The sequence below is a fragment of the Lissotriton vulgaris genome, chromosome 6 (genome assembly GCF_964263255.1).
Source record: "Lissotriton vulgaris chromosome 6, aLisVul1.2, whole genome shotgun sequence".
Taxonomy (NCBI): Eukaryota; Metazoa; Chordata; class Amphibia; order Caudata; family Salamandridae; genus Lissotriton; species Lissotriton vulgaris.
The window spans coordinates 501,555,181-501,580,982 of record NC_141694.1 but is presented as its reverse complement, the minus strand read 5'-3'; the positions used below and the strand labels follow the sequence as shown (position 1 = coordinate 501,580,982).

The 25,802-nt window shown below is 47.3% G+C and overlaps 1 protein-coding gene across 1 annotated transcript in view; it reads left to right on the top strand.

The window, feature by feature from the left end:
- LOC147707493 (CD109 antigen-like) overlaps window positions 1-25,802 on the top strand; it is an 899,009-nt gene that overhangs the window by 778,289 nt on the left and 94,918 nt on the right. The window lies entirely within an intron of this gene.

Here is a 25,802-nt window from a genome sequence, read left to right as displayed (position 1 = left end):
AGCCCAGCCCGTACGCTGCCGCAGTAGAGAAGAATAAAATGACAATAACCTTGTGTTATTAACATTTTATTTTTCCTTTCTTTTACTGCTGCACAGCAGCGGTGGGGTGACACTCCTCCGCCTTAACAGAGGAGCCTCCACTTTCTCTTTTAAATCTCAAGTGGCCTCCAAGCCACTTGTAACTAAGACAGACTATATTGGTAAACACCAATCCCATTTTAGTACAGAAAGACATGAGATACAATTGCTTTAGAACAGCCCTACGAGCTGATGCCTCTCACACCTCTACAACTAACCGCCCTATAGCATGGATAGGTAGACTACAAACTAGACATAATATAGAAATATCTGTCAGACAATTCTGTTCGACAGAGGACTCTACGTGAGTATGACATTGCAGGTCCTGCTATCTATATACTCTGACCTTCACTTATGTCGATACTGTGCTGATCACATAGCAACACCATATCACAGTCGATCCAAACAGATCTTTGATGCTCTCTTCCCTCCCCTTAATATCTGTCCTGCCTCATAAGATAGAAGTGTGGTCAGCCTTAATGAAGCAGACAATACTGATAAAAGGCTGCATCTCCCTTGTAATATCTACAAATGCCACAGTTGGAACATAGGACCTAAATTATGCTGCCAGTATATATCTCAAAATGTAAATCCTACATCTGTACTACACACTTCTTTCAATCATTACACTGCAAAGGGCTGCCTGCCATTAAACGTTGTTCACACCTTGGTGGCCATGACTCCGAACATGGAAACACTTCCCACATACTCTACATACTAAGACAGCTTTCTCCCAACAACACACCCTGCACAGCATAGCATTCTACCAATGCGAAGAAGTGTTATATAAATTCTACAATACAATACATGAAAAAGAGATACTATTAAGTTTGAATTATTGTAACCCAAATATAACTTTTGCACACTCAAGGACGATTAAAAAAAATCTATCTGCAGTGATTGGTGGAAAGGAAATGTGAATGATGGGTGAACTGACCTATGGTTGAAGAAGGCTGACCGAAAGCCCCTCTTTTTGTGCATCTGTTTTTGCATTTTTTTATTTACATTATTTATTTTTTTATATTCTTTTTTAAATGAGACAGGTGAGATGGTTAAAGTTGCTTATAACGTTGGCTTCATTTTACAAAGTTGAACACTCCCTAGCAGTCCCTATGGCCACTTACTCTGACGCCAAAGCAAAAAGGAAATTCTGTGTTTGCCTGCCGCTTCAGATAAAAGTGGTTGAAAAAAATTCTTTCTCGCAGTACACATAATAGGACGCAATAATAAAGTATGACTCATAAGGTCTGGGTTCATGGCTGTACTAATACTTCTGTAAGGATGTCCAGCTTTACATTTCCATCATTTTATTGACAACCCAATGCGAAATAACACAAGTTTTCTATGGAATGTGGGCCTAGGTATGCATAGCAAATATTTAGCTGGAAACACATGGTTCTCTAAAGTCTACGTTGAGATCTTTTTTTTCTGAATAAAATTTACATCAGCAGTAAAAGAATGTTCACTTGACATGTCTGAAAGTTTTATTTGCCTTATTCCTGCTTATGACTGTGATATTGATATCCAGCTTGTGGCGAAAAATGTACCTTCCTTCTGCCTCCCCGTCCTGCAGGTATTAATACCTTGAACAGAGATCTCTGAGTCATTTAGTAACAATAGAAAAAAAGTCTGGTTAAAAAACCTGAGAGTGTGTATTTGCACTCTGTTTGTAGAGACCGTAGACCAAACTTTAGGCAACGAAATTAAAAAACCTTTAGGCTGAAGCAAGATAGTAAAATAGTAAACAAGGAGCAATGATAGGATGATATAAGACTGTAGCAATTACTACATACTTATTGCTTTTCTAAAATACTCACGAAATTTGCTGTGTAAGCTGCAATATTTTCCGATTTCACACAAAAAGTTGTTTCTAGCTAAACTGGATGAAAATAATAATGCCTGAGAAAGATTAGCTATGAAGAGTTCCTTCACTAAAGGTGTTGAAGTGGATGCTTACACCTTTGCAAGTGGTTCAGCTTATCAATTATAGCAGAGCAATTGCAGCGAATGATAGACAGCTGTGATTCAATTTTTTTGTTAATGGCAACTAAATGAGTGCTAATTGCTTCAAGGTGCACTTCAGGTGTTAGACTGCCTATGTAGGCCTTTTTCCCTTAGTATTTAATGTTTTACACATCCTAGTCATAAATGATAGAATAGGGTAAGCAGCTGAGGCTTGATGTACAAAGGAGTTGATTTTGGGATGTGTTATTTCTGATTTAATTTTGGGTAAAAGTCAAGATCAGAGTGGTCGTACTGGACATCGGGCATTTACCCCAGGGAGGCTGAAAGGTGGGGGGCTGCTTTTGTAACTGGGGGCTGGGTGTGTAGCAGTGCAGCCGTTTTAAAAGCACTGCAGAGTTGCATGTATATCCAGCACTTTTCAGGCAACAATACATTTACCAAGATAAGAGAGGGGCGTTTTGTCTAGTGGCAGTGTTGGCTTATCTAAGGTAGCACAGAGGGTAATATGCCTACTGGAAATAGCGTCTACTATGAAAATCACAGAACAGTATTTTATGTGAATAGCTCAATGGGTTACTGCTTTTGTCACAGAGATCCTTTTGTTACTGTGCAGTTCACACTCGTAATTTAGGTTAGAAAGTTATGGTTTTTTTTGTGAAATTCTTTCATCATCCTAATTTTGCTAAAAAGGATTTGTTTGGGCAGAAATAAATTCTTATTAGTAAATAACCACTGCGTTATGTTCTAAATCCCGAGTCTGAGCTTGCCCAGATCAAACACTCTTAAAAGATGCCTCCAAGAACGGATGACATGTGAATCCTGCACCTTGTCGTCCCCTTTTTCATATGTAGCATTTTCTATACTTTGATTTACACACGTTTGATTCATTGTCTCTGTATGTGTCTGTGACGTAAAATGATCTGACACCCTACACTCCTATGAGAAGTGCTATAAAAAAAATTGAACACGTGTGAGAGAGGGGGGCTCGAGAATGAGAAGCACTGTTGGAGGATGATAGAAATAGGGAATAACTGAAGAGCCCCAATAAAAAATGTCGTATCCTGGATTCACTGTAAGGTCATCGTTTGCCATACATTAAAAACGAATACAATTGAATATATAATGAGAAAAATGTGTGCACTTTTTTTTCAAATTTTCTTTAGTGGAGAAAGTCTCCAAGCCCGCTTGCAGTGGTCTGCCTCGCTCACTGCGCTCAATCGCTATGCACTGAATGGGGGCAGGTCTGACAAAACTTTAGCAGGGCTGCTTTGGGTTCCCAGTCCGGCCCTGGTAAAAGTGACTGAGTTGCTACATTACCATCATGTTTTAAATGTTTCTTCATAAATGACCTCATCCAGAATGTCGGTTGCCTCGTCAATGGATATTCTAGTCAAGTGCAGGGCCAACTCTATTAGGTTGCAATGTTCTCCTCGTGCCTTCAACAAGAGACAAATCGCTTTTTAATATGTGCAGTATGGAATTGTCTTGATGATGAGGAAAGAACTGCAGAATATAATTTTGTACAAACTCATCTATTGCTAGGTTGTCATTATCTTGAGGTCAAAAATACGGTATTATTGCCTTACATTTTCATTTGTTTTTGCATTAGAACCATACATTATTCCAGTTGTCCTGAAGTATGCTACTTATGCCTCACACTTGTGCTGTCAGTGTTATCAATTGAGATGTTATGAAGTGCAGTATGGGCGACATTCGTATCAGTACTTGATTGCAGTTTTTGTAAAGTGTTTAACATAGTCGTATTTTTGTTTAAAGAGCCATAGGTTTCCTGATTACCACTGCAACCACATATTATTTTATAATTCAGCTTGGTGGTATCCTTTTGTGAGCTCTGAAAATTCTATTTTTTTTCGCTTTTAGTTTCCTTATCCCAAGAAACACTCATCATGGCATACAGACAAAATGGTGCATACAATGTTATTTTAAATGTTCACCTCAGAATATGAGAATATTACGGGGTTTTGTGCCTTAGCTTGATGTCAGGATGGCTCCACACTCTGTGGACTTTCCAGACATTGCACTCCTGTCATATCGCTGTAGTCGATGTAGGATATTTTTTGTGGCCTAGGTCCAGTTACTGAGAGGGAAGCAGCGAAGTACTCCTCCCTCACTATGCACTAGGATTTACCCTTTTAATTACCGGTTAACTGTGTGCACGTGTAAGGGCTGTGCTGTGCCAGAATTTGGTCCGACAAAGGAGTTTTCCTGGTGATCACCTTACACAACTAGGGATCCAAGAGATTTTGAGTTACCTTCTAGGGTGCACATTTAAGGGGAGTTGCTGCAATATTTTTATTAACCCCTTCATAAAGGTTTTAAGGGTTGTAGCTTACCCAGCAGGGCATTTGGTTAATGTTAGATCACAATTACAAAACTAAGAGGCTCAGTTTTGATCTCCTTATGTACCCATTAACAATGATTAGAAATTATTGGCAGTCTTATTTCCTGAACTAGCTACATTTCAAGCACTATATTTTATATTTGCAGCTTTTAACCACTCTCTTGTTTTACCAGCGGATTGTTCTTCTGTCCGTACTATCGGTGCACAATATTACACAAATTAATTATTCAAAGAATATTGTCTGAAATGTGATCATATATAGAGTTGGTGCCAACAAACTCTAATAGGCCTTCATATATTTGCTTACTTAAATATAAAGCATGGATATAAATTGTTTATGATCATACAAAGAAACGGTCAACTAATGATGCTGACCTTGAGAAGTTCTCTCCTCCAAGGCTTTTCGTTTTACAAGCTATATGCCGGATAGGCTAGTCGAGTTCATTGAGATCAGCACTGACAGCTCTATTTTATAAATTAATTGTGGGGCTCGAGGTAAGCATAAAATCGAATAATTTTTATAAGATAAACTTCATATCGAAAGATGAGAAACAGAAGGATTCGACATTAAAAGAAAATTGCCATGTACTTCAGAGAGCCTACTGTATGACCACTGTGCACTATCACAGACAAAATACTTGATACACTAAGGGTGGCAAATAAAGTTTTGTTGAAAGCAAATAAGGGATTGATGATCAGTTTGCTAAGAAAGTGTTAATGTAATTATGCTTTTGCAAGGAGAAGCACAAAATCTGTTACTAATAACAAGAATGAGGGAATTGGAAAGTGAGGATGGAATGTCATTATTTATTAAAGACCATTATATTTGGGATAAAGTACTACTATCTGTTCCATGGAGTTCCATGACCATATGGCGAAACGAGGTTTAAGGCCAAGTTACTTTATGTTCTCCTGAAACATCGAAGAAGTTTGCAATGTCCTTTTGTGTTATGGCAGATGGTATTTAATTCTTTATAATTCATGGTCATGCCATCACCCTTCTCACAAACTTATTAAATCCTTGGTATCCTACTATCATATGAAAGAGATGGTATGTTTTCAGATATGAGCAACAAAATTAAAATTTGTAGTGCAAAATTAAACCTAGCGAAAGGCAGTTAATAATGAGTTACACAAAATATTACAATCAGTGTAATGTAAGTCAATTAAAAGAAATTTTAGGGGGGCGTGGCCTGACTGACAATGCAGTAGGACGCGTGTCGTGGGAGCTGCGGCCCGCCACCAGCAGCTTTAGCAAATCTTAGCAGCTTAACAGCGGCGGGGTGGGGCTACGACCGGGTTCCCCTAACGTCGGAAGAACCTGGGAGACAGAGTTGAGCTTTCCTGGCTCCCGGAGCTGGCAAGTGGTGACAAAATTGGGACCAGCGGGCGAGTGTGCTGCCCTATCGGGCCCTGGTCGCCATATTGGTGACCGAGGCCTCCTACATCCTGGTGCGAGTGGGCTAAGCGCTCAGGCATTGTGCGCTTCAATTCCTGCTGAACTCGCGTCATACTCGGCAATTTTAAATTACCCCCGTTGTGCTGCATTTGTTTATTTTTAATTTAGACTTTTCCCCTGCTTTTAATTCACCTATTCCCCGCATACCTGCACTGTAATAGGTCATGCACACCGCAGCTTCAGCAGGTCCCCAGCGTTGTGTACCGGATACTTGGCACCATCTTGGGGGTAGGAAGGGACGTCTGCCGGGCGCCATTTTGGGTAGCGGTCTAGTGGTCAAGTGGACACGCTAGATTTGTATTAAAGGCGGTGAAGCAGGTGGGTCAGCCTTGGACAAGGCAACTATCATTACGCTAAGCGCTCAGGCATCGTGCGATTCAATTCCTGCTGAACTCGCGTCATAGTCTGCAATTTTAAATTTAACCCTGTTTTGCTGCATTTGGTTTATTTTTAATTTAGACTTTTCCCCTGCTTTTAATTGACCTATTCCCCGCATACCTGCACTGTAATAGGTCACGCACAACATGGCTTCAGCGGGTCCCCAGCGTTGTGTACCGGATACTTGGCGCCATCTTGGGGGTAGGAAGGGACATCTGGCAGGCGCCATTTTGGGTAGCGGTCTAGTGGTCAGGCGGACACGCTAGACCCCTTCTTAAACCAGTAATGCAAGCGCGCAGCGGGCGCGCCGTACTTGCGCCGGAGTCACGCCAGAGTCCAGCCCGTCTGAGACGTCCGCGCTAAGAACGGGCTAGGGGACGGGTTATGCGGGAAGGAATATGAACGTGGTGGCGCTAGTAATGTAAGTTTTATTTACTCATACTATGACTTAACCGCCCTCAGACCTTTACGTTTACCCTGTCATTTCGCTTGCCCACCAGATGCTTTTCTGGACTCCCCTCGCTGCTGTTGCTATTTTAGGAATTGTACGTCAACAACAGTGCGTACCCCTAATCCGCACCCCCCCACTAAACTACTCCCTACTCCCACTGTCATGAGTGAAAACGGTTTCCTCATTTATGCTAGGTCGCTGGTGAAGAACAATATTGCTTTCAGTGATTTTGTGTCTGTTAGAAAGCCTACCTGGGTCTTTATTCCAGAAACTTGGGCCTCTGATTCCTCTGGGCCTGAACTGGTGAACGCCATACCCGATGGTTATACGCTAGCTAGGATGGACCGAGTGGGACGCAGAGTTGGAGGGTTGGGGATCCTATATAAGGTATCCCACACCTGTCGTATTAATACCCTATCCGCTCCCTCGGATACTCTTCAGTCCTTACATTTTTCAATAACCTCTCCCCTCTCTTCCTCATTTATGGGCATATTAATTTATAGACCTCCAGGGCCCCGATCTGATTTCAGCCAGACTCTTCTGAACATCCTAGAACCTTATTTTGGCTGTTCTCATTTGACGTTTTTGGGAGATCTGAATTTTCATCTTGAAAACCCAGATTCTAGGGAAACTCTCTCCCTCTTGGAGTCGCTGGCCGCTTGTGGTCTTCGGCAGCTGGTCAATAGCCCCACTCATCGGGCGGGACACACTCTGGATGAGGTGTTCTCAAATGACCATAGGCTAACGACAGATTTGCCTATTCCGCTGGTTTGGTCTGATCACTTAGCTGTCCCCATGGAACTTCGGGTTCCTCCTGCCGCTATCAAGTTGAGTGGTCCTAGTAAACAAGAACCCAAGCGGAATTAGAGGAAGATCTCTAACGACACTCTTGCTCCTCTAATTTCCAATACCGAAATTACCGCAGCGAAGGATGTTAGTACGGCGGCGCTTGAATTCACCAGTTCCATCGCCACGGCAGTGGATCTCCTGGCCCCTGTTTCATCTCGCTATTCTGCCAGGAAAAGACCTTCGGCCCCCTGGTTTTCAGAGTCTCTCAGACTTTTAAGGCAGGGCTTCAGGAAGCAGGAAAGGCTTTGGCGGGCGAGTTGGGATAATCGAGAGAGGGATAAGCACAAATTGCTTCTTAAAGGGTACAAAGCAGAGGTAATCGAAGAAAAGCAGGCCTATTTTTCTAACTTAACTGCCTCTCTTACTTCTCCCAGGGAACTCTTCAAAATTGTATATTCCCTGTGCACCCTGCAAAGTCTCGATCCCATTGTTGGCTCCCAAGAGCTATGTGACAAGATTTCCCAATTCTTCTATTCCAGAATAGCCGACATTTACTCAGCCCTTGAACTGCAAAGGGCATCGCTGCCCTCTCTTCTCCCTTCGGTTACATCTCCTATAGGATCTGACACAACGGACCCTGCGATGAGTTTGTCTAATTTTCCGCCTCTTACCCTTCAGCAACTGGATTTGCTTTTAAGTAAGACCAGGTCGGGATCCCCATTGGATCCATGCCCTCCTAAAGTTCTTAAAGACTGTAGGGAAGTCCTATTGCCCCCTCTCCTGGACATTATGAATCGGGCAATGTTGGAGGGTATTTTTCCATCTTCTTGGAAGAGTGCTGTGGTTAAGCCTCCCCTAAAAAAAAACAACCTTAGACCCTGAAACTCTCAAGAATTTCCGCCCCATTTCTTTGCTCCCGGCACCAGCAAAGATGCTAGAGACTCATCTAAATCAGCATCTGGCGGCTTTCTTGGACACTTCGGGTCTTTTGGATCTGTCCCAACTTGGCTTTCGGAGGTGTCACAGCACGGAGTCAGCTCTCACGGTAGTGCTAAACAACATCCGCACTGAGGTCGACCAGGGCCATACCACTCTTCTGGTTCTGCTCGAACTGACGGCCGCCTTTGATACCCTATCTCCCTCTATTTTAACATCTTGTCTTAGGGAGATAGGGGTGGAAGGCTCAGCATTGAGTCTCCTGGCCTCCTTCATTGATCAGAGGGAACAGAAGGTCAAATTGGGAGAGTGCTTATCTCCGTCCACTCCTGTGCAATGTGGGGTTCCACAGGGGTCGGCTTTAAGCCCGACCCTCTTCAATATCTATGTGGCCCCACCTGCCAGGTTAGTAAGATCTTATGGGATGGAGGTGGTTTAATACGCTGATGACACCCAGATCATGGTGTCCCTCTCCCACTCGGTCAGTACCTCCGCTCTTAGCTTCAGGAAATGCATGGAGGCAGTTTCCCAGTGGATGATTCTCAATTCACTGAAGCTGAACGGAGAGAAAACCGAGGTCCTTGTTTTCGGTGAAAATAAGGAGTCTGCCTTACACCTACAGACTCTGCTAGCAACCTGGGAGTGATGATTGACCCCTTTCTTTCCATGACACAGCAGGTAAATAGGACCGTTGCTACCTGCTGGGGTATTATTAAGATCCTTAGGAAAATTAGACACTACCTATCCCTGCAAGCTCGCAAACAGATTGTGGTTGCACTGGTCACCTCGCGGCTCGACTATTGCAACGCTTTCTATGCCGGCATAAATAAGGGCCTCGTGCAACGCCTGCAGAATGTCCAGAATGCGGCGGCTAAATTTGTGCTCGATGTTCCTAGGCTCTCTTCCGCTACAGCTGCTAGGAAGAGCCTGCACTGGCTCCCGATTAAGGCCAGGATCTCTTTTAAGACCCTTTGCCTGACTTATGGGGCTCTGCTGGTTCCTTATGCTCCTTGCAGAAACCTCCGCTCATCCAGTAAGAACTTGCTGTTAGTTCCCCGTTTTCGAAGAGCTAAATGGGGAGGAATGGCTTTTTCGTCTCTGGCCCCTAAATTGTGGAACACCCTTCCCCCTGAAATCAAAACTCAACACTCCGTCCTGACGTTCAGGAAGGCATTAAAGACATGGCTCTTTGCCAAGTCATACCCGTAATCTGGTTCCCAGTCCTTATGATTTTCCTTGCTAGGCGCCTTGATGACCATTGGGCTTAGTTGCCCAATATAAGACTGCTTTCATTTCATTTAATTTCATTTCATGTCTGGTGCTCTGGAAAACCCGCTGGGACGGAGCAGTGGATTCCAGGCAGCAGCATCTGGGGGCCTCGCAGACGGCACTTGAGAGCTGCATGAATACCATTGCTTGGTTCGATCACCCTGTAAGCCTACAGGATGCGGGACCAGCACTGCCAGAGGTAGGCGTGGGCTGCAGCCAGGCTGAGAGCTGCGGCACCCGACCGAGCCCACGAACCGCATCGTTGCAGACCTGCTGCGGACGGCCCATCCCGGGCCGGGAGGTGCGGAGGCGGAGGCTGAGGAGTTGACAGAGGCTCGCGGGTGACACGCAGGCTGGGGGAGTCCTGGTTGTCTGAGGACGCGCCCGCCATCTTCTCTCTCCGAGCCGCGGCAGCCCGCCATTTTCCCGCACTGGGCCGCAGCTGTCAAGAAGAGGCGGACATCGTCAAAAGCTGATATTGATGCCCTGATTCTGCGAGGGTCTCTAGGTATCTCCTGGCGTGCTCTGCACACGAGGTGTCGGGAGCAGCTGGGAGCTACGGCCGTATACGGAGACGGGCCTGCCTTGCTGGCTTCCCGCCCAAGTGCCATTTTGGGCCTGTGGGGGACTTCTCTGGCCCCTAACTCGGCTGGGGCACTGGAGGCGGGAACAGCACCTCTGTTTTTTAGCCCTGCAGCTTGACGCGTGCTCCTGGGCCTCCTGTGGACTCCCTGCTCAGGCCTGGCCAGCTGAGCATCCTGTTGCTGACTGTCCGGGGTAAGGTCATCCACGTGACAGAAGGGCACCAAGAGGGAAGTGAGTGCATCTGCCTGCCATCTTGTGCCCTTGGGGTGGGGGGATCCTGGACTTGTGGCTCTGTCTTAATTTCCCTGCATAAAGACTGTGACTGGTGTTTGGTGGGGGCCTTGTTGGGAGGGGGGTAGAGGCCAGGGGTGCAGCAGCAGTGGGAAGGTGGTGAGCTGGAATTGTGGAGAGGCCCTCACGCCTAGAGAAGCCGCATTGGAATACCGCGGGGTGGCGGGGCCAGGCCCTCGGCGCAGGTGTGACCAGACCAACCGGGGAGAAGGAGGACTGCCTCTGATGGTGGGGGGTGGCTGGTAAGGCACTGCCGGTGAGTGTTGTGGACTGGCTTTGGAGGTTGCGTGGCCCTCTCTGATCTGGTGTCAGTCTGAGCGGTGGTGGACCCTCTTTGTGACGTGCGTGGGGGTACTTGGGTGCCTGGATCTGACAACTGAGCTCCTGCCTGCTCCCTGAGCCCCTGGGGGAAGAGTGGTGCGCATTTTTGTGATGGGGATCTGATGCACACCCACTGTGACTCCGAACTCCGGTCATGTCCCCCCTTGCAGGAGCGGGGTGGGTCGTGCCCTCCATGGGCAGTGGAATCCTGGCAAGAACGACTGTTTGGGCCTAGTGGGGAGACTGGACAGTAGATGCTGCGGATGCTGTGAATCCTCCTGGTGGCCCCTAAGGTGGTTACCCCAAGCCCTTTCGGCTTGCTAAACAATATTGTGGATGCTGTTGTGGACCCTAGCTGCTTAGGATCATCGTCCCGCTGCAGGGGGCTTCCTGACTCATAATGACACGCTCTAAAGGGGGCAAGGATGCCCTGGTGCGACTTCCAAGGACAACTCAGTTGTAGCATTGTGGGGCAAGACGAGTGCGTCTGCTCCGATTGAGGTGGGCCCTTCCCCTGGAGGGGACTCGCCGCAGGTCACACAAGCATTTATGACCTCATTTATGTCTGAGCTAAAAATGGAAATTGGCTCTCTGCACTCTGAGGTGCACTCCGGCGTCAGAGAGCTAAGAAAGGAAGTAACAGATCTGGGTGAACGGGTAGATGGCCTGGATAAGACTGTTGATGCCTGCACAGAGGACCAGGAGCAGCTTTGGAAGCACTTGGCCACCTTAGAAGAGCAATATATCGAACTGCAACTAAAACAGGAAGACCCAGAGAATCGGAGTCGTACGAACAACCTCCGCATCTGGGGGGTTCCTCTCGGAGCGGAGGGAAGGACATCCTGACGTATGTGGCCCTGCTCCTGCATGAAGTCTGGGAGGACGACGATGCCTCGCTGACGACCCTGGACCTGGCCCATCGGGTGTCGGGCCCGCTGGGAGGCCGGGAGTTTTACCGGACATCCTCACCAGAGTCCACTTTTTCACAGAAAAGGAAGCCATTCTCAAAGCGGTGCGTGCCAAGCAGCACCTCACATATGATGGACACAAGATCAGGATTTTTCAGGATTTGGCACCCAATACTCTGGGGAGAAGGGGAGCCTTTAAACCCGTCACTGACAAGCTGCAGAGCATGAACATCCCTTATGAATGGGAGTACCCATTTGCCCTCATCTTAGCGTGGGAATCCAAGCGCAGGGTGGTGCGGTCCTACAGGGAGGTGGCTCTACTGCTCCGACTTCCGTCCTCACCACCGGCCAGTCCCGCCCGGCCCCCAGCCATGGCATGGATTCCTGCTAAACCAGCGTATTCTACTGTGCGTCGTCGTCGGCGATCTCCGCCCATTGATGAGCAATCAGCATTGCAGGCCAAGCAGGACATTTTAGAACATATCAGGTCTTTGGAGGGAGACACAGCTGGGCCTACTCAACGTCCAACAACCCCTTGATTAACATCTCATGCAGCCACATAGCCTTCATTGCCCTGACTCGGGGGCTGATATCCCCCCCTATCAGTGTTGGGATTGGAAGACGCCTCTTCACATTATGTTATATATATGCGCCCAATCAGATGCAGGACAGCTACCTCCGGTCAATCTTGCGGGATCACGTGCCGCAGCCCCTCACTGATCTTTGGGGGGGGGGGGATTTTAACCTGGTATGGGACCCTGAAGTAGTAAAGCATCCTTGAGTGGGATGGGACCATGTCCTCAGCGCTACGCAAACAGATAACAGACCTAGGCCTGCTGGACACATGGCGGCATCACTCCCCAGCGGTGCGGGATTAATCGTACTATTCCCATGTACACTGCTCATATTCCCGTATCGATTACCTGTTTATCACTCATGCACTGATACGGGACATGCTAGGGGCCTCCATGTCTGACATATCACTCTCTGACCATGCCCATGTTAAGCTAATCCTGCAGGACCCGGCCGCTAGCCCCACCCGTGCTACGTGGTGGCGCCTGCCGCCGAGTATTCTCCGGGACTCAGCCAACGTGGAAAGCATACGGGCTGCCATTGACTCTTACTTTGCTAGTAATGATATTCTGGAGACGCCATAGCCTGTGGTGTGGGATGCCTCAAGGCTACGATTCGTGGGCACACCACCTCTCTCTCGATTGCGCGGGAGTCCCGGCTCTTGGAAGACGGCCTCTCAAAGGACATAAAGCTAGTCGAAAAACAGGACCAGGAACGATCCTCGCCGGCGCCTCGGCGGCAACTCGCGAACCTCGGGGGGCAACTCCGACTCCTGCGTACTAATAGGGCTGAAAAGTCACTGTTGGCTTTGAAACAACAGTATTTTTAATGGGGAGATAAGGTCGGCAGGTTGCTGGCGAGACGTCTCAGGGCACGGGCAGCTAAGGCCCACATAGCCAATATTAAACTGCCAGATGCGACGAGAGTTACCTCAGAGAGGGATAAAAGCGAGGCATTCAGGGACTATTACGCTGCACTTTATTTGGCGGAGGCACCGTCGCCGGATCTGATAATGGATGTGCTGAACCAGTGCACCTGGACTCTGATACACCCCCACCACGCTAGGACCTTAGAAGGTCCTCTCACCGCTAAGGAACTAACAGCAGCCATAAGGGACCTTCCTCTTGGGAAGACGACGGGCCTGGACGGCTTGTCCCTGTCCTTCTACCGCATATTTCAAGCACAACTCCGGCCTTATCTTTTATGGCTGTAAAACTCCTTTAATGACACTAACGGACCAACGTCCTCCATGGGTATGGGGGAGAAAGCACTCATACCAAAGCTGGGCAAGGACCCCACGCTTTGCGCTTCCTACCGACCCATAGCCCTGTTAAATACTGACCTGAAAATGTATACCAAACTACTCGCGAAACGTCTGGATCCCCATATGCCTGCACTGGTGGAGCCGGGACAAGTTGGCTTCATCCGCAATCGCCAGGGGGGCAGATAATGTACGTAGAATTGCACACTTGGTGGGGAAGGCACACCACTGGAACATAACGGCCTGCTTCCTGTCGCTTGATGCGGAGAAGGCGTTCGACCGTGTGGACTGGACTGCAAAAAGTCGGGCTAGGTCAGAATATGGTTTCTAGGATCCTGGCGCCATATCTCGCCGCACAGGCCAAGATTAGGGTGCATGGGCAGCTTACAGAACCCTTCTCCATCCATAGGGGTACTAGACAGGGTTGCCCTCTCTCACCCTTGTTATTCGCCCTTGTGGCTGAACCCCTAGCGGAGCTGATCCGTCAGTCAACGGACATACACAGTATTTTGCTTGGAGGTCGGGAGAATAAGGTGGCACTCTTCGCAGACTACCTTATTCTTACACAATCGCGTCCCCAAGTGTCCTTCCCAGCACTTCTCTCTCTGCTACAGGTTTTTGAGCGGGCCTCAGGCCTTAAAATCAATCACGATTCAGAAAAGGGGGTGGTGATGGACAGAGTCTCTGAATTAAGCAGAACACTCCTACCCAGTCAACAGATAAGGGCTTGATCCATCACCGTTTTTTAGCTCACTGCACCATCCCAGCTCAGAACCTGGCTACATGCAAATTAGTCTGTCCCTGGCCCAGTGCATCATGGGAACAGGGCAGACCAAACTACCAAGCCAATTCTTTTACTGGAAAGGAAACAAGCTTCCGGGGACCGGTTTCTGGCATTACAGCCGTCTTCGGCCCGGCTTGCTTGAATCCTGATGGTACAGTGAGCAAGGGACTCACATCTGAGCATACCCTTCCACGCTTATGGTGGACAAAACGATTCAGAAAATCACGACAAATCTTGGGCCCTCAACCTTACCATTCCGCAGAAGGAGATACCACTCCTGGAGAAGCTTACCCCATGTCAATGGACCTCTAGTCACATCCGCTATCTCGGCCTTCAGTTGACTCCCTCCTTAGATAGATGGACTCAAGTAAACTGGCAAGAGTGTAGGAAGGCTGCCCTAGAAGAGCTGCGGGGATGGAAACCCTTGACGATGTCATGGTTGGGCAGAATTAATGCCATTAAGATGTCGATCCTCCCTAAAATGTTATATCTATTTCAATGCCTCTTCACACCTATTCCGCAGCATCAGATACAATGCCTCCATCGTGAGCTTACCACTTTTATATGGGGCGGGTGGCGGCCACGTTTTTCTCACAAGCTCCTCATGTTAGCGTGTGACAGGGGAGGGTTGGCCTCTCCCAACCTCATGGATCACTATTGGGCCTCACACCTCCGATTTGCGGTGGAATGGACAGCGACTGAGAGTGAGAAGGTATGGCTGCATATGGACCGGATGGTGACTGGGCGTACTATCTGGGACCTCACATGGCTCCACCGGGCGGCACACTCCAGAAGCGCTTATATAGCGGTGCCCACTAAAACGGTCCTGGATATATGGGACAAGGTGGCTGTGTGCAGAGGTCTCACGACGTTCCCCTCGCCGCATACCCCACTGGAAGGGAATCTGTTATTACCTCCGGCACATCGCACACGCGCCTTTGCTAAATGGGCCCAAGGGTGATCAGCGATCTGTACGAGGGGGGCAAGCTCAAGACATTTTTTCAATGCAGAGAGGAGTTCCGTATCCCACTGGAGGCAGGAATGCAATACGCCCAACTGAGGCATTAGGTCTCTGAGTAGGGGAATAATACAGCACCCCAAGTAGCTGCAGTGGAAAATTGCTCAGGTTAGACCAATTCGTAAGAGCACTAAAACTCCGTGGATGGATCTCTCCAACCTCCGTCCTATTTCACTCCTCCCGTTCCTGAGTAAACAAATGGAAAAACATGTCAATACTCCCCTCTCCTATTATATCGAACTGACAGGATGTTTAGATCCTTCCCAGTCTGGTTTTAGGCCCAAATACAGCACCGAATCAGCATTACTAGCGGTCACAGATAACATCAGGATGACCCGAGATAAGGGCCACTCTATGATTCTGGTGCTTTTGGACCTATCCACGGCATTCGACACAGTTTCCCCATGTAGGAAAAACAGAGATTATGCTCTATGGAGAGGCCCCCCTCCTATGGACACCTGATTGGTGGCCGACTGACCTAAGTCCCCATCCCGCTTCCAAGTTTACAGTCAAAGACCTGGGTATCTGTCTAGATCAAGCCCTCATTCTGAAGGAGCACGCTGCTCAGACAGCTGGTTCCTGTTTCCATGTAATTGGCCTGCTCCGCCGAGTTTTCCCTCTGCTCCCTGACTCTACCCGGAAAACTCTAGTCCATGCACTGGTATTAAGTCGTCTGGACTACTGTAAGGGCCTGCTGGTCTCTGCTAATGATGCCTCACTAAGCAGACTGCAGGTAGTTCAGAACACGGCGGCATGGTTGGTCCTTAATGCTCCCTCCTAGACCCCCTCTCGCCCTCTTCTAATGAAGCTGCACTGGCTCCCTATTCGCCAATGGGTCAAATTTAAAATCTGCTGCACTATTCATAAGTCACTGCTTAACTTGGGTCCTTCCTATCTCTCCGAGAAATTCATGGCCTATGTACCATCGAGATCCCTCCGCTTGAGTGCCAAACACCTTCTGGTGGTGCCTCGAGTAAGAAAGGCAACATTAGGAGGAAGAGCTCTTTCCCATCTCGCCCCTCATTACTGGAAAAAGCTCCCCCTGTCTTGGAGACAGTGTTTAGATCACCTGCAATTCAGGAAGCTGCTTAAGACCACTCTTTTCTGCACCTGATAACCTTGCTGGAGCTGCTTCACATCCTCACAGTCCATCCTAAGCGCAGAGTTACCCCTTCGGGGGTCGATTCTAGCGCTGTATAAAAAAAAAAAAAAACTATATAAAAACAATCCAACTCCCATCTTAATAAGGACTTGTTTTAAAAAGGGCCATTCGATGGAGTCAAATGCCTTCTCCATATCAAAAATGCTCAAGCCGGTATCTCCAGCCTACTATGTTGTATGGCAGCGAATACCGTCCGGAGGTTATACGCCAGGTACCTGCCCGGTATAAAACTGGCTTCTTCCGGCGCTACTAAGGTAGGCACCAGTGGGATTAGTCTGTTTGCGAGTATTTTTGCAAACATTTTTGTATCTACGTTCAACAGGGATAGGGGTTGATACGATGCACAGTTGTCTGGAGGTTTACCCGGTTTTAGGATTGCAACTATGGTTGCTTCCCTCATAGAGGGTGGCATTGTTTTGCTAACACACAAATCCTCATATAGTGTGAGCAACTGTGGCAACAGTAACTCGAGAAATGTCTTATAGAAGGCAACTGTTAGGCCATCCCCTCCCGGCCCACTCCCTGCTTTCATATTGGATATTGCGAGTAGTATTTCTTCCCGTTCAATGGGTCGCATCAAAAATTTGCGTCAAGTGTTAGTTAGCCACGGTAACTTCATATGGGCAAGGTAGTCAAGTATGTGCTCTTCTGTACCACCACCCCAAATGGCATACAACTCCGAATAATATTGCCGGAATTGCTCCGCTACTTCTGTCTCAGTAATCAGAGTGTCACAGTCTATCGCTGTGAGTTCCGCGGCTAAAGACTTGTCTCTTCATTGTTAGAGTAGTTTGCGCAAGTACCACCCCAAGGCGTTCCCCCTCCCATAGACCTGAGCAGTAGCGTATTTGCCCAAGTGTTTAACCTCCGCATCTATATGATACTCTTTAAAAGTCTGTTTAATTTCTTGAGAGATCACTTCAGTAAGCCGAGCCAACAAAGCCTTTTCCAAAGTCGCAAATTTTTGTTCTAGTGATGCAAGTTGGATCTGGATTGACGAAAGAATACCCACGTGTTTAGATATAACTACGCCTCGTATATACACTTTAAAGGTGTCCCACACAGTTTGAAAGGAGTAAACGGAACCCACATTCTTTTAAAAAAATACTTCAATAGCTTCAGCCATTTCTTCCCTGAAAACTGTGTCTAGCAATGAATAAGGCGGAAACCTCCAGGTAAAGGTGGGTATACGTGCCTTCGGGGCATCAAGTACCAATAATAATGGGAAATGATCAGAGTACGTGCGGGGAAGGGTCTTACATGCACTTTTATTTGTGAACATTTGCCTAGCCACAAACCAGTAATCAATTTTATCATGTAGATCATAATATGCAGAATAGTGTGTGTATCCCCCTTGCTTCGGATGTTGCTGCTGCCAGACATCATACAGATCAAAGCGCACTAGTGTGCTATCCATAGCTCTTGCCTGCACTGAAATGCGTCCCTCCTGTCCCCCTGACCTGTCCAATGTGGGGTCCCTAACAAAGATAAAATCACCTCTCCATAAAAATCGTCCGCCCACTTGCGATCCTACCATGTCAGCCAACCGTCTATAAAAGTCTGGGGTATCGTAGTCTTGGCCATAGACATTAACCAAAAGCAGCTCCAGACCCTTTCCTCCACATCTAATGATCGTAAACCTGCCCTCCTCGTCCATCACCAAAGGCTCCAATATAAGCAGCGTTTTAGGATTCACCCACGTCAGAATGCCTCTTGCATGTGTAGTAAAACCTGCCGTGTGGATGTTGCCCTGCAGTCCTCTAGTGGGCAGTATAGGACTATCTAGTGGGAAGTGCGTTTCCTGCAAAAGTGCGAGGTTAATATCATGCCTATTCAAGTATCTCAGAATCTTGCGCACTTTTCTGTGGTCATTAAGGCCATGTACGTTCCATGTAAGTGCACTAACAGTGTCAGGGCCAGTGACTCTACAAGGTTTATCCTCACCTGCCATGATGTTGCTCTATACACAGTTGCCTTACTGCATGTTCCGGCAGTCTATTATGCGTGCATAACACATTTACATATTTTGCAAAAGCTACAATAACAATCAATGTGAATCTCTGTGCCATCCCTACCCCCACCCACGCCAAGCTATGCCCAACTGTGCATTGGCTGTAATCCCCCCGCAAACCCCCAGATTATCATAACAAACAAGTCTGTGAACGTAATAATGCAATGATACACAAAGTGTGGAGCACACACGTGGGCGGATGTTGCCTGTTCTTGCAAAACGTAATCTATCATAAGGTAATCGTTAGTTACTGACCGCCATCCAGTTCAATATTAGCGTAAAGCATGTTGAGTCTTGCATCTGCCCATCCCCACCTCTCTTCTAGTTGAATAACACTTGTCCCAGGGCATCTATATGTCAAAACTATATCTTGCATATAACACCTGACCGCCCCATCTAACCAGTACGTCCTCTTGCTTCACTTGGAGCCAGCCTTATAGCATATCATGTTACCACAATCTTCCCTGACAGCCACCCTCCAAATATTCCCATCTTATCTGGTAGCAAGAAGGGGCTTCTTGTTAGTCCTGTTCATCTAGGCTGCCTCCCATCGCACCATCCACTGCAGCGCGCTCTGGACTCTGCTAATGTTTTTTTGCCCACTCTCTCAGAGCTCTCTGTAGCGCTTTGGGATCAGTGAAGATCCTGGATTAACCCTGTCTGTTGACACGCAGCCTCGCCGGGTATAGCATTGCATAGTCCAAATTCTGGTCACGCAGTGGTTTCTTGAGCGGCGCCATTCGCTTGCGGGCTTCTTGCACTCGGGTGGTGAATTCCGGGTATAGCGAGATCGTCGAACCCTCATACTGTAAAGGTTTTTTCTCTCTTGCAGGTCTCAAAGCTGTGTCCCGATCCCTATAGTTTAGTTGATGGGATGCGGTGCAGCACACCGGGCAGGTCGAGGGCCCAGCGAATGGTGGGCTCTTTCAACTACAAACATATGGGTAAATTGCTCAGGGCCCAGCAATGTATGAGTAGTTTTTCAACAAAAAAAACCATATTTCCTACATGCGTGGATTCTGGCAGGCCTGTGATGCGTATCTCGCATCCCCGAGAACGGGCCTCAAGGTCTTCTGCTTTATCCTGTAGTGTTTGCGGCACTGTGTTACTCCATTTCTGCATACTATCCAGTGCCGTTTACGATGCTTCAACTTCAGTTACTCTGCGCTCTGCTATATCCATCCTCTCCACTTGCTTGTCAATTCTCTCTGTCATTATATCCATCCGTTACGACAGAGAATCTAATTTGGAGTCGATGGCAGATAGACTTGCTTGTAGGCTGGTCTGCATGGTAGTGAGCATGGCTCATATATCACCCTCCACCTGTTCCGGACTGTCTTTATTTGCCGCATGAGCCCCCTCTGGGTCGTCATCACTGGTCTTGCTCTTCTTCTGCTGATCGAAGGTGAGCCATGGTTGATTCCTGTCAACCCTCCCCATAGTAGAGTATAATATAGGTGTTGTGAATCTTGGCTGGCTGCAAGCACAGTTCAGCGGGGCTTCCCCCGCTAGGAGTAGGACTGCGGAAAAAGGCCCCTGCCCTAAGACAGCGCAATAGCAGCGTGTTGTCTCTTTCCTTGGGTGGGGGTTTTAACTAGTTGTAGGCGCTTGAAATGCCTGCTCCGCTGCAGTCCAGCGTTGGGGTTCTCATCTTCACCGTGTATCTGCGTCTGTTATGCGCAATGTGGACCCCCGGTGTGCCGGGATCTATGCTGTACAAAAGGAGGTGGTGATGGACAGAGCATCTGAATCAATCGAACACTCACACCCAGTCAAAAGATCTGGGTTTAATCCATCACTGTTTTTTTAGCCCACTCTGCCACCCCAGGGATCTATGCTGTGGCACCTGACGATGTGCATTCATGAACAGTATGCAGCAGCCCCGGTTCCTCCCATCTTCCAGGTGGCCTCCTACGTGTTCAGGGAATCCGAGTCACAACCGGAGAGGAAGATCGCCAAAGCTGCGCCTTCCACCAACTATGCCTGGGCTTACGTCCCAGTAGGCTAGGCAGGATGGCTTATAGGCCGCAAGTAGGCCTCAGTTGGGGTAATGTCCCAGTGCTAGCTGCAGCAGCGGTGGGGTAGACAGCTATTCTTTGCGCAGAGGTAGGGGCGTCCTATGGATCACTCACAATCAGCGTGGGGCATAGCACAGCAGCCACTAACTGTTCACTGGTGGCTTCTCAATAGCAATCCGGATGTCTCCGTAGTTCGTCCAGGCCTTCGCTTCACGGCCGGCCCAGAGTTTCAGGGGACACCAGGAAACCTCCAAGGGTGACTCCACCGTTCACCGGCTGCTCGGCATCAGCGCTGCATCAAGGCAAACGGCACTAATATGCCCTGTACAGCCACGGGAAGTTGCAGCAACCGCGAGTCCATCTCCCTGACAGTACAGCCCCGGGTCCATGTCCTTAGGCGGTTCTTCTCCTCCAGCAGTGTCACAGGCTTCAGAGCGTGGCCTTCAGCTGCGAAATGCGCACCACATAGCTGCAGTCTCCGGGTGCCCCCTAAGTTGAAAATGCTCCCAATGAGTGGGGACGGACTTCCGACCCCTAGGAAAGTGAGCCTGCAGAAGCTGGAACCTCTCTAATGCAGGATTCGTGTTGAATTGTTGGATGGCGTTACGGAGCTAAAAACCTAAGCGGCCATCTTCGTTGCAGGCAAGCTCCGCCCCCGCCAAGAACACTTTCCATAATCAAATGTCTAAGCATCTTTAAGGGAAGACAACATAACCCCCAGTACTTATATGTGCACAGGTAAAAGTGACTGTGAAATATTAGGCCTAGACAGGTTAAGTTAATAGAACAGGAACACAGAGAGAAGGAAAGCCTCGAAATCACAGTGGAACAAATTGATTGATTAAACAAAAGGGTGGGCCAATCCTTGAAAACAGATATAGAGCCATAGCACCGCCTGATTATGCAGAGGATGGGTGGTTGAGTGAGATAGATGGGATGCCACACAGCCATGGGGCATTAACGTGGAATATTAATGGTTACAGGAAAATGACAAAATCAGAAAGTTTTAAGAGTTACATAGAATTGTACCAAATTGTATGCCTACAGGAAACATGGCTGTGTGGCGAGACCCTCAGGATTGATGGGTTTGTCAAGATACATAGATCAGCTAAAATGAGCCAACAGGGGGCGCCCATCTGGTGGACAAATATTCCTGGCATCCACCAAAATAACAAAGAACGTAATAGCGCAGAATGTGAAATGTAACTGGATGGTGGCATGTAAAGTGCAACTCCTGGACCCAGGCCCAAAATTTTTTTCATGACTATAGTCAATGTGTAAATGCAGGGGGAGTCGAGAAGGATATAGGGTTGAGTTAGGAAATTCAAAGAGGATATAGAGGAACTTAGTGACCTACACCCCAGCAAGCTGTTTATTCTGTTGGGGGATTTCAACCATAAATTGGACCTGCGTAGGTTCGACCTATGGAATAAAGAGACACTGATTGCATATGAGATAGATGATACCAGATTCACAAATATTAAATTGACCACCCAAGATATGGCCTTAGGGAAGTATTTGTGGTCCAAGGGGGCATTCTGTTTGAATGGTAGGTTATAGGTAGACTGTCCGGCTAGACGAACATAAAGAGGGGACAACAACCCTGCCCAATAGATTATATCTTCATGCATGCCTGGAATTTTGATACATTAAGAAGGTTTGAGGTGTACAAGTTTAGGGAAGTGATCACTTCTCCCTAAAACTCGAGCTAGAATGGGAGGAAAAGAGACCAAGAGAAAAAGTGCTTCCTGTTCAAATGGATTACCTGAGACGCCTCACAGCGAGAATGTCGGAAGAGAGTATGGAAAAATTATCCAGATGTCAATAGAGCCAAAGGTTAAGCTGCCCCCCTGATAAAAACGTAGGGTGGTATGACGAAAATATCAGAAAGGTTGTGCAGTGTCTATGAAGCAAAGTAAAAAGGAATACAAATAGTGGTAATAGGAACCAGAGAGCCCAGATTAAAGGAAATGACTGGTTTAATAAGGAATGTCGGAAACCAAATCACAGATCATAAAAGGGGAAGGCAGCCTTAAGCTAAGGTATGATTTGAGGAATTATAATAGCCTACAGAGGATAAAGAAACAATATAAAAAGTTAATTAGAGTTTAAAAAAGAAATCATAAAGGGAAATGGGGTAATCTCCTGGAGGCAATAGAAACTAAAAACTCCAAAAAGTTTTGGAAAATAGTCCTTGTAGGTTACAGGGAGCAATCAATTGTGAGGTGACAGAAAAAAATTGGGAGTAGCACCTGGAAGAGATATATTTGATAAGGGGAGAATCTGTAATAAAGAGGGTTAATTCTTGGAATGATAAAGAAATGTGTTCCTTATTTACAACTAGCAAAATTAGAAGCATCATTGCAAACGTAACCTTAACCAGGGCAGTGGGACCAGATAATTTGCCAGCTGTAATTATAAAGACACAGCCAGATTGGTGGGCAGATTTCTTTTCCCAAATGTTTAAGGATATACTTGAGATTGGACAGATACCGGAAAGTTGGAGAGGGGCGATTTTTGGACCCATTCGCAAGTGGGGTAATATAATCACTCCCAAGATCTATAAATTAATAAATCTGTTGGATGTAGGGGAAAAGTATTTTTAAATATTATATTGGAACAAGTAAAATAATGGGCAGAAGTACATCAAATTGTGCCCCCAGAGCAGATGGGCTTTAAAGAAGGGTACTCTACCATTGATCACTGTTTTGCCTATTGAGCCATCGCGCGGACGTCAGTGGAAATGGGAGGCGAACTATACTGCTGGTTCATTGACTTCCGGGTGGCTTTTGATCTGGTGGCTCATAACAACCTATGTTAGACTTTAATAAGGTGGGAACTCCTGCCGCCATCCCAGGGCCCAGCTGACACGCCCACTCGTGCTGGCCACGCCCCCCTTTTTCACCTCCCCTTCTTCCTCCATATAACATGTGTGTTCACCGGAAGTGCAGCGGACGAGCGCAGCGGGCGCGACGATTGCGCGCCGAAGGTGCGCTTAAGGCAAGCTCGTCTGCGCTCGTCCGCGCTGAGGCCGGGCCAGGGGTGATTCCCCCTGCCTCTGATGTGCCACACACTGCTCATAAATCGAGCACATACAAATATACCGCTGAACAACTCCGACAATTGAACACCTCAGCAGATCTGCCTCATCCTTTACCACATCTGCTATACACCAATCCTATCATAGGACCTCACAAATGTCGTACATGCTTAGCTTCTACACTCCCCACCACTCCCACTCCCCAGGTCTTAGCAGCGCTTATCAATGCGCGCTCTGTCCCTAAGCACAAAACCGAAATCTTAGATCTCATCGAGTCACACAACCTAGACCTTCTGTTTATTACTGAAACCTGGGGTGATGACTCCTCAGGTCCAGATTTTAAAGGAGCTACCCCAGACAATTATTGCGTATGCAGGTTAGATAGAATCAAAAGAAAGAGAGGGGGAATAGCCATTATCTATAAGAACCACCTTAAAGTCAAAATTGCAGATGCTAAATACACTGAGTGTGAGGCTTTCTCTTTTACTATCAGCCTCTCCGGTAACCAATCATGCTTCTCTATCGCCCCCCAGGGTCCAGATTGAAATTTCTTAACATTCTTAATAACCTCATCGAGGTCTCAGCAGGAGCGCCACATTTTACCATACTGGGAGACTTCAATTTCCATCTTGAAGCCATCTGTGACCCTGATACCGCGGTACTAATTAACGATCTTGCAGCCGCTGGCCTACAGCAAATTGTCAATCAGCCCACCCATATAGCCGGACACACCCTAGATGGGTTATTTACCAGCAACCCCCACATTCTGGTCTCCAAGGTGATCCCTCTTATATGGACCAATCACTCAGCAGTATGCTTTTCCATAAAACTGAATTCCTTTTCACTTTCCCCTACATCTTCTTCTTCTTTTACTTTTAGAGACTGGAAAAATATTAATCCTCCTCACCTTGCTGCTTTTCTGCTTGACGGCATTACTACTACCGAACAGGACCCTTCACTGGCCTCCACTAACTATCTTAACAGCCTAAATACGGCTTGTCTCAACCTAGCTCCCCTCAAAACCTCCCATCGTAGAAGAAAACTCCCCTCGGCCCCTTAGTTCTCAGAATCCCTTCGACTGCAGAGACAGCACTGCAGAAACTTGGAAAGACACTGGCGCCGCTATTATAATCCTACGGACAAAACTGTACAAAAGCGCCCTTTCCAAATACAAAGATCTTATAACCGCCGAAAAAACATCTTACTATACCTCCCAAATCAACCTGGCAAAAAACTCATCTAAAAAACTGTTCCAGGTGGTCACTCACCTCTCCAACCCCCCTGCTCCCAGCTTTGATGGAACTCAATCCCTTTGTGATTCTATTGCTAATTTCTTCAAAGATAAAGTCACTGCCATTTTTTCAGCCTTCACCCACGCTTCTCCCACTGTCACTACCAATCTACCATCACATTCTAATACATCCAGCTTCTCGGTCTTCGAAGCTGTCATGGAGGAACAAGTCTATCGACTTGTTTCGGGTACTAAATCAGGATCACCTTTAGACCTTTGCCCGCCTGCCATTCTCAATCTTATTCCCGAAGCTATCTCCTCCGCCCTGACGGCCATCTGTAACTCTATGTTCACAACGGGCACCTACCCTTCAGTCTGGAAGGAGGCTATCATTAAGCCACTTCTTAAAAAACCTACTCTCAATCCCCTTCTCTCTGCTAGTTACCGACCCATTGCATGTCTCCCGTTCCCAGCTAAAATCTTTGAAAAAACAATGAACATACAACTTTCAAAATTTATAGACAATAATAATCTACTGGACGATACCCAATTTGGGTTTAGACAGGGTCATGGAACAGAGACTGCGTTATTAAAAGCTGCAGATGAAATAAGGATGACATTGGACAAAGGAGGAGCAGCTGTATTAATACTATTAGATCTCTCTGCAGCCTTCGACACGGTCGATCATATTATCTTGATCGACCGTGTCTCAGCTATAGGAATTAAGAACAAAGCGAAAGAACTTCTCGCATCCTTCCTATCTGACCGTCCACAAACAGTAAAAATGGGCCATTTTACCTCCCACACCTTCACTCTTCCATGTGGCGTCCCACAGGGCTCCTCGCTAAGTCCGACACTGTTTAACATTTATGTTTCGGACTTAGCGAGGGTAATAAAATCTTACGGAATTGC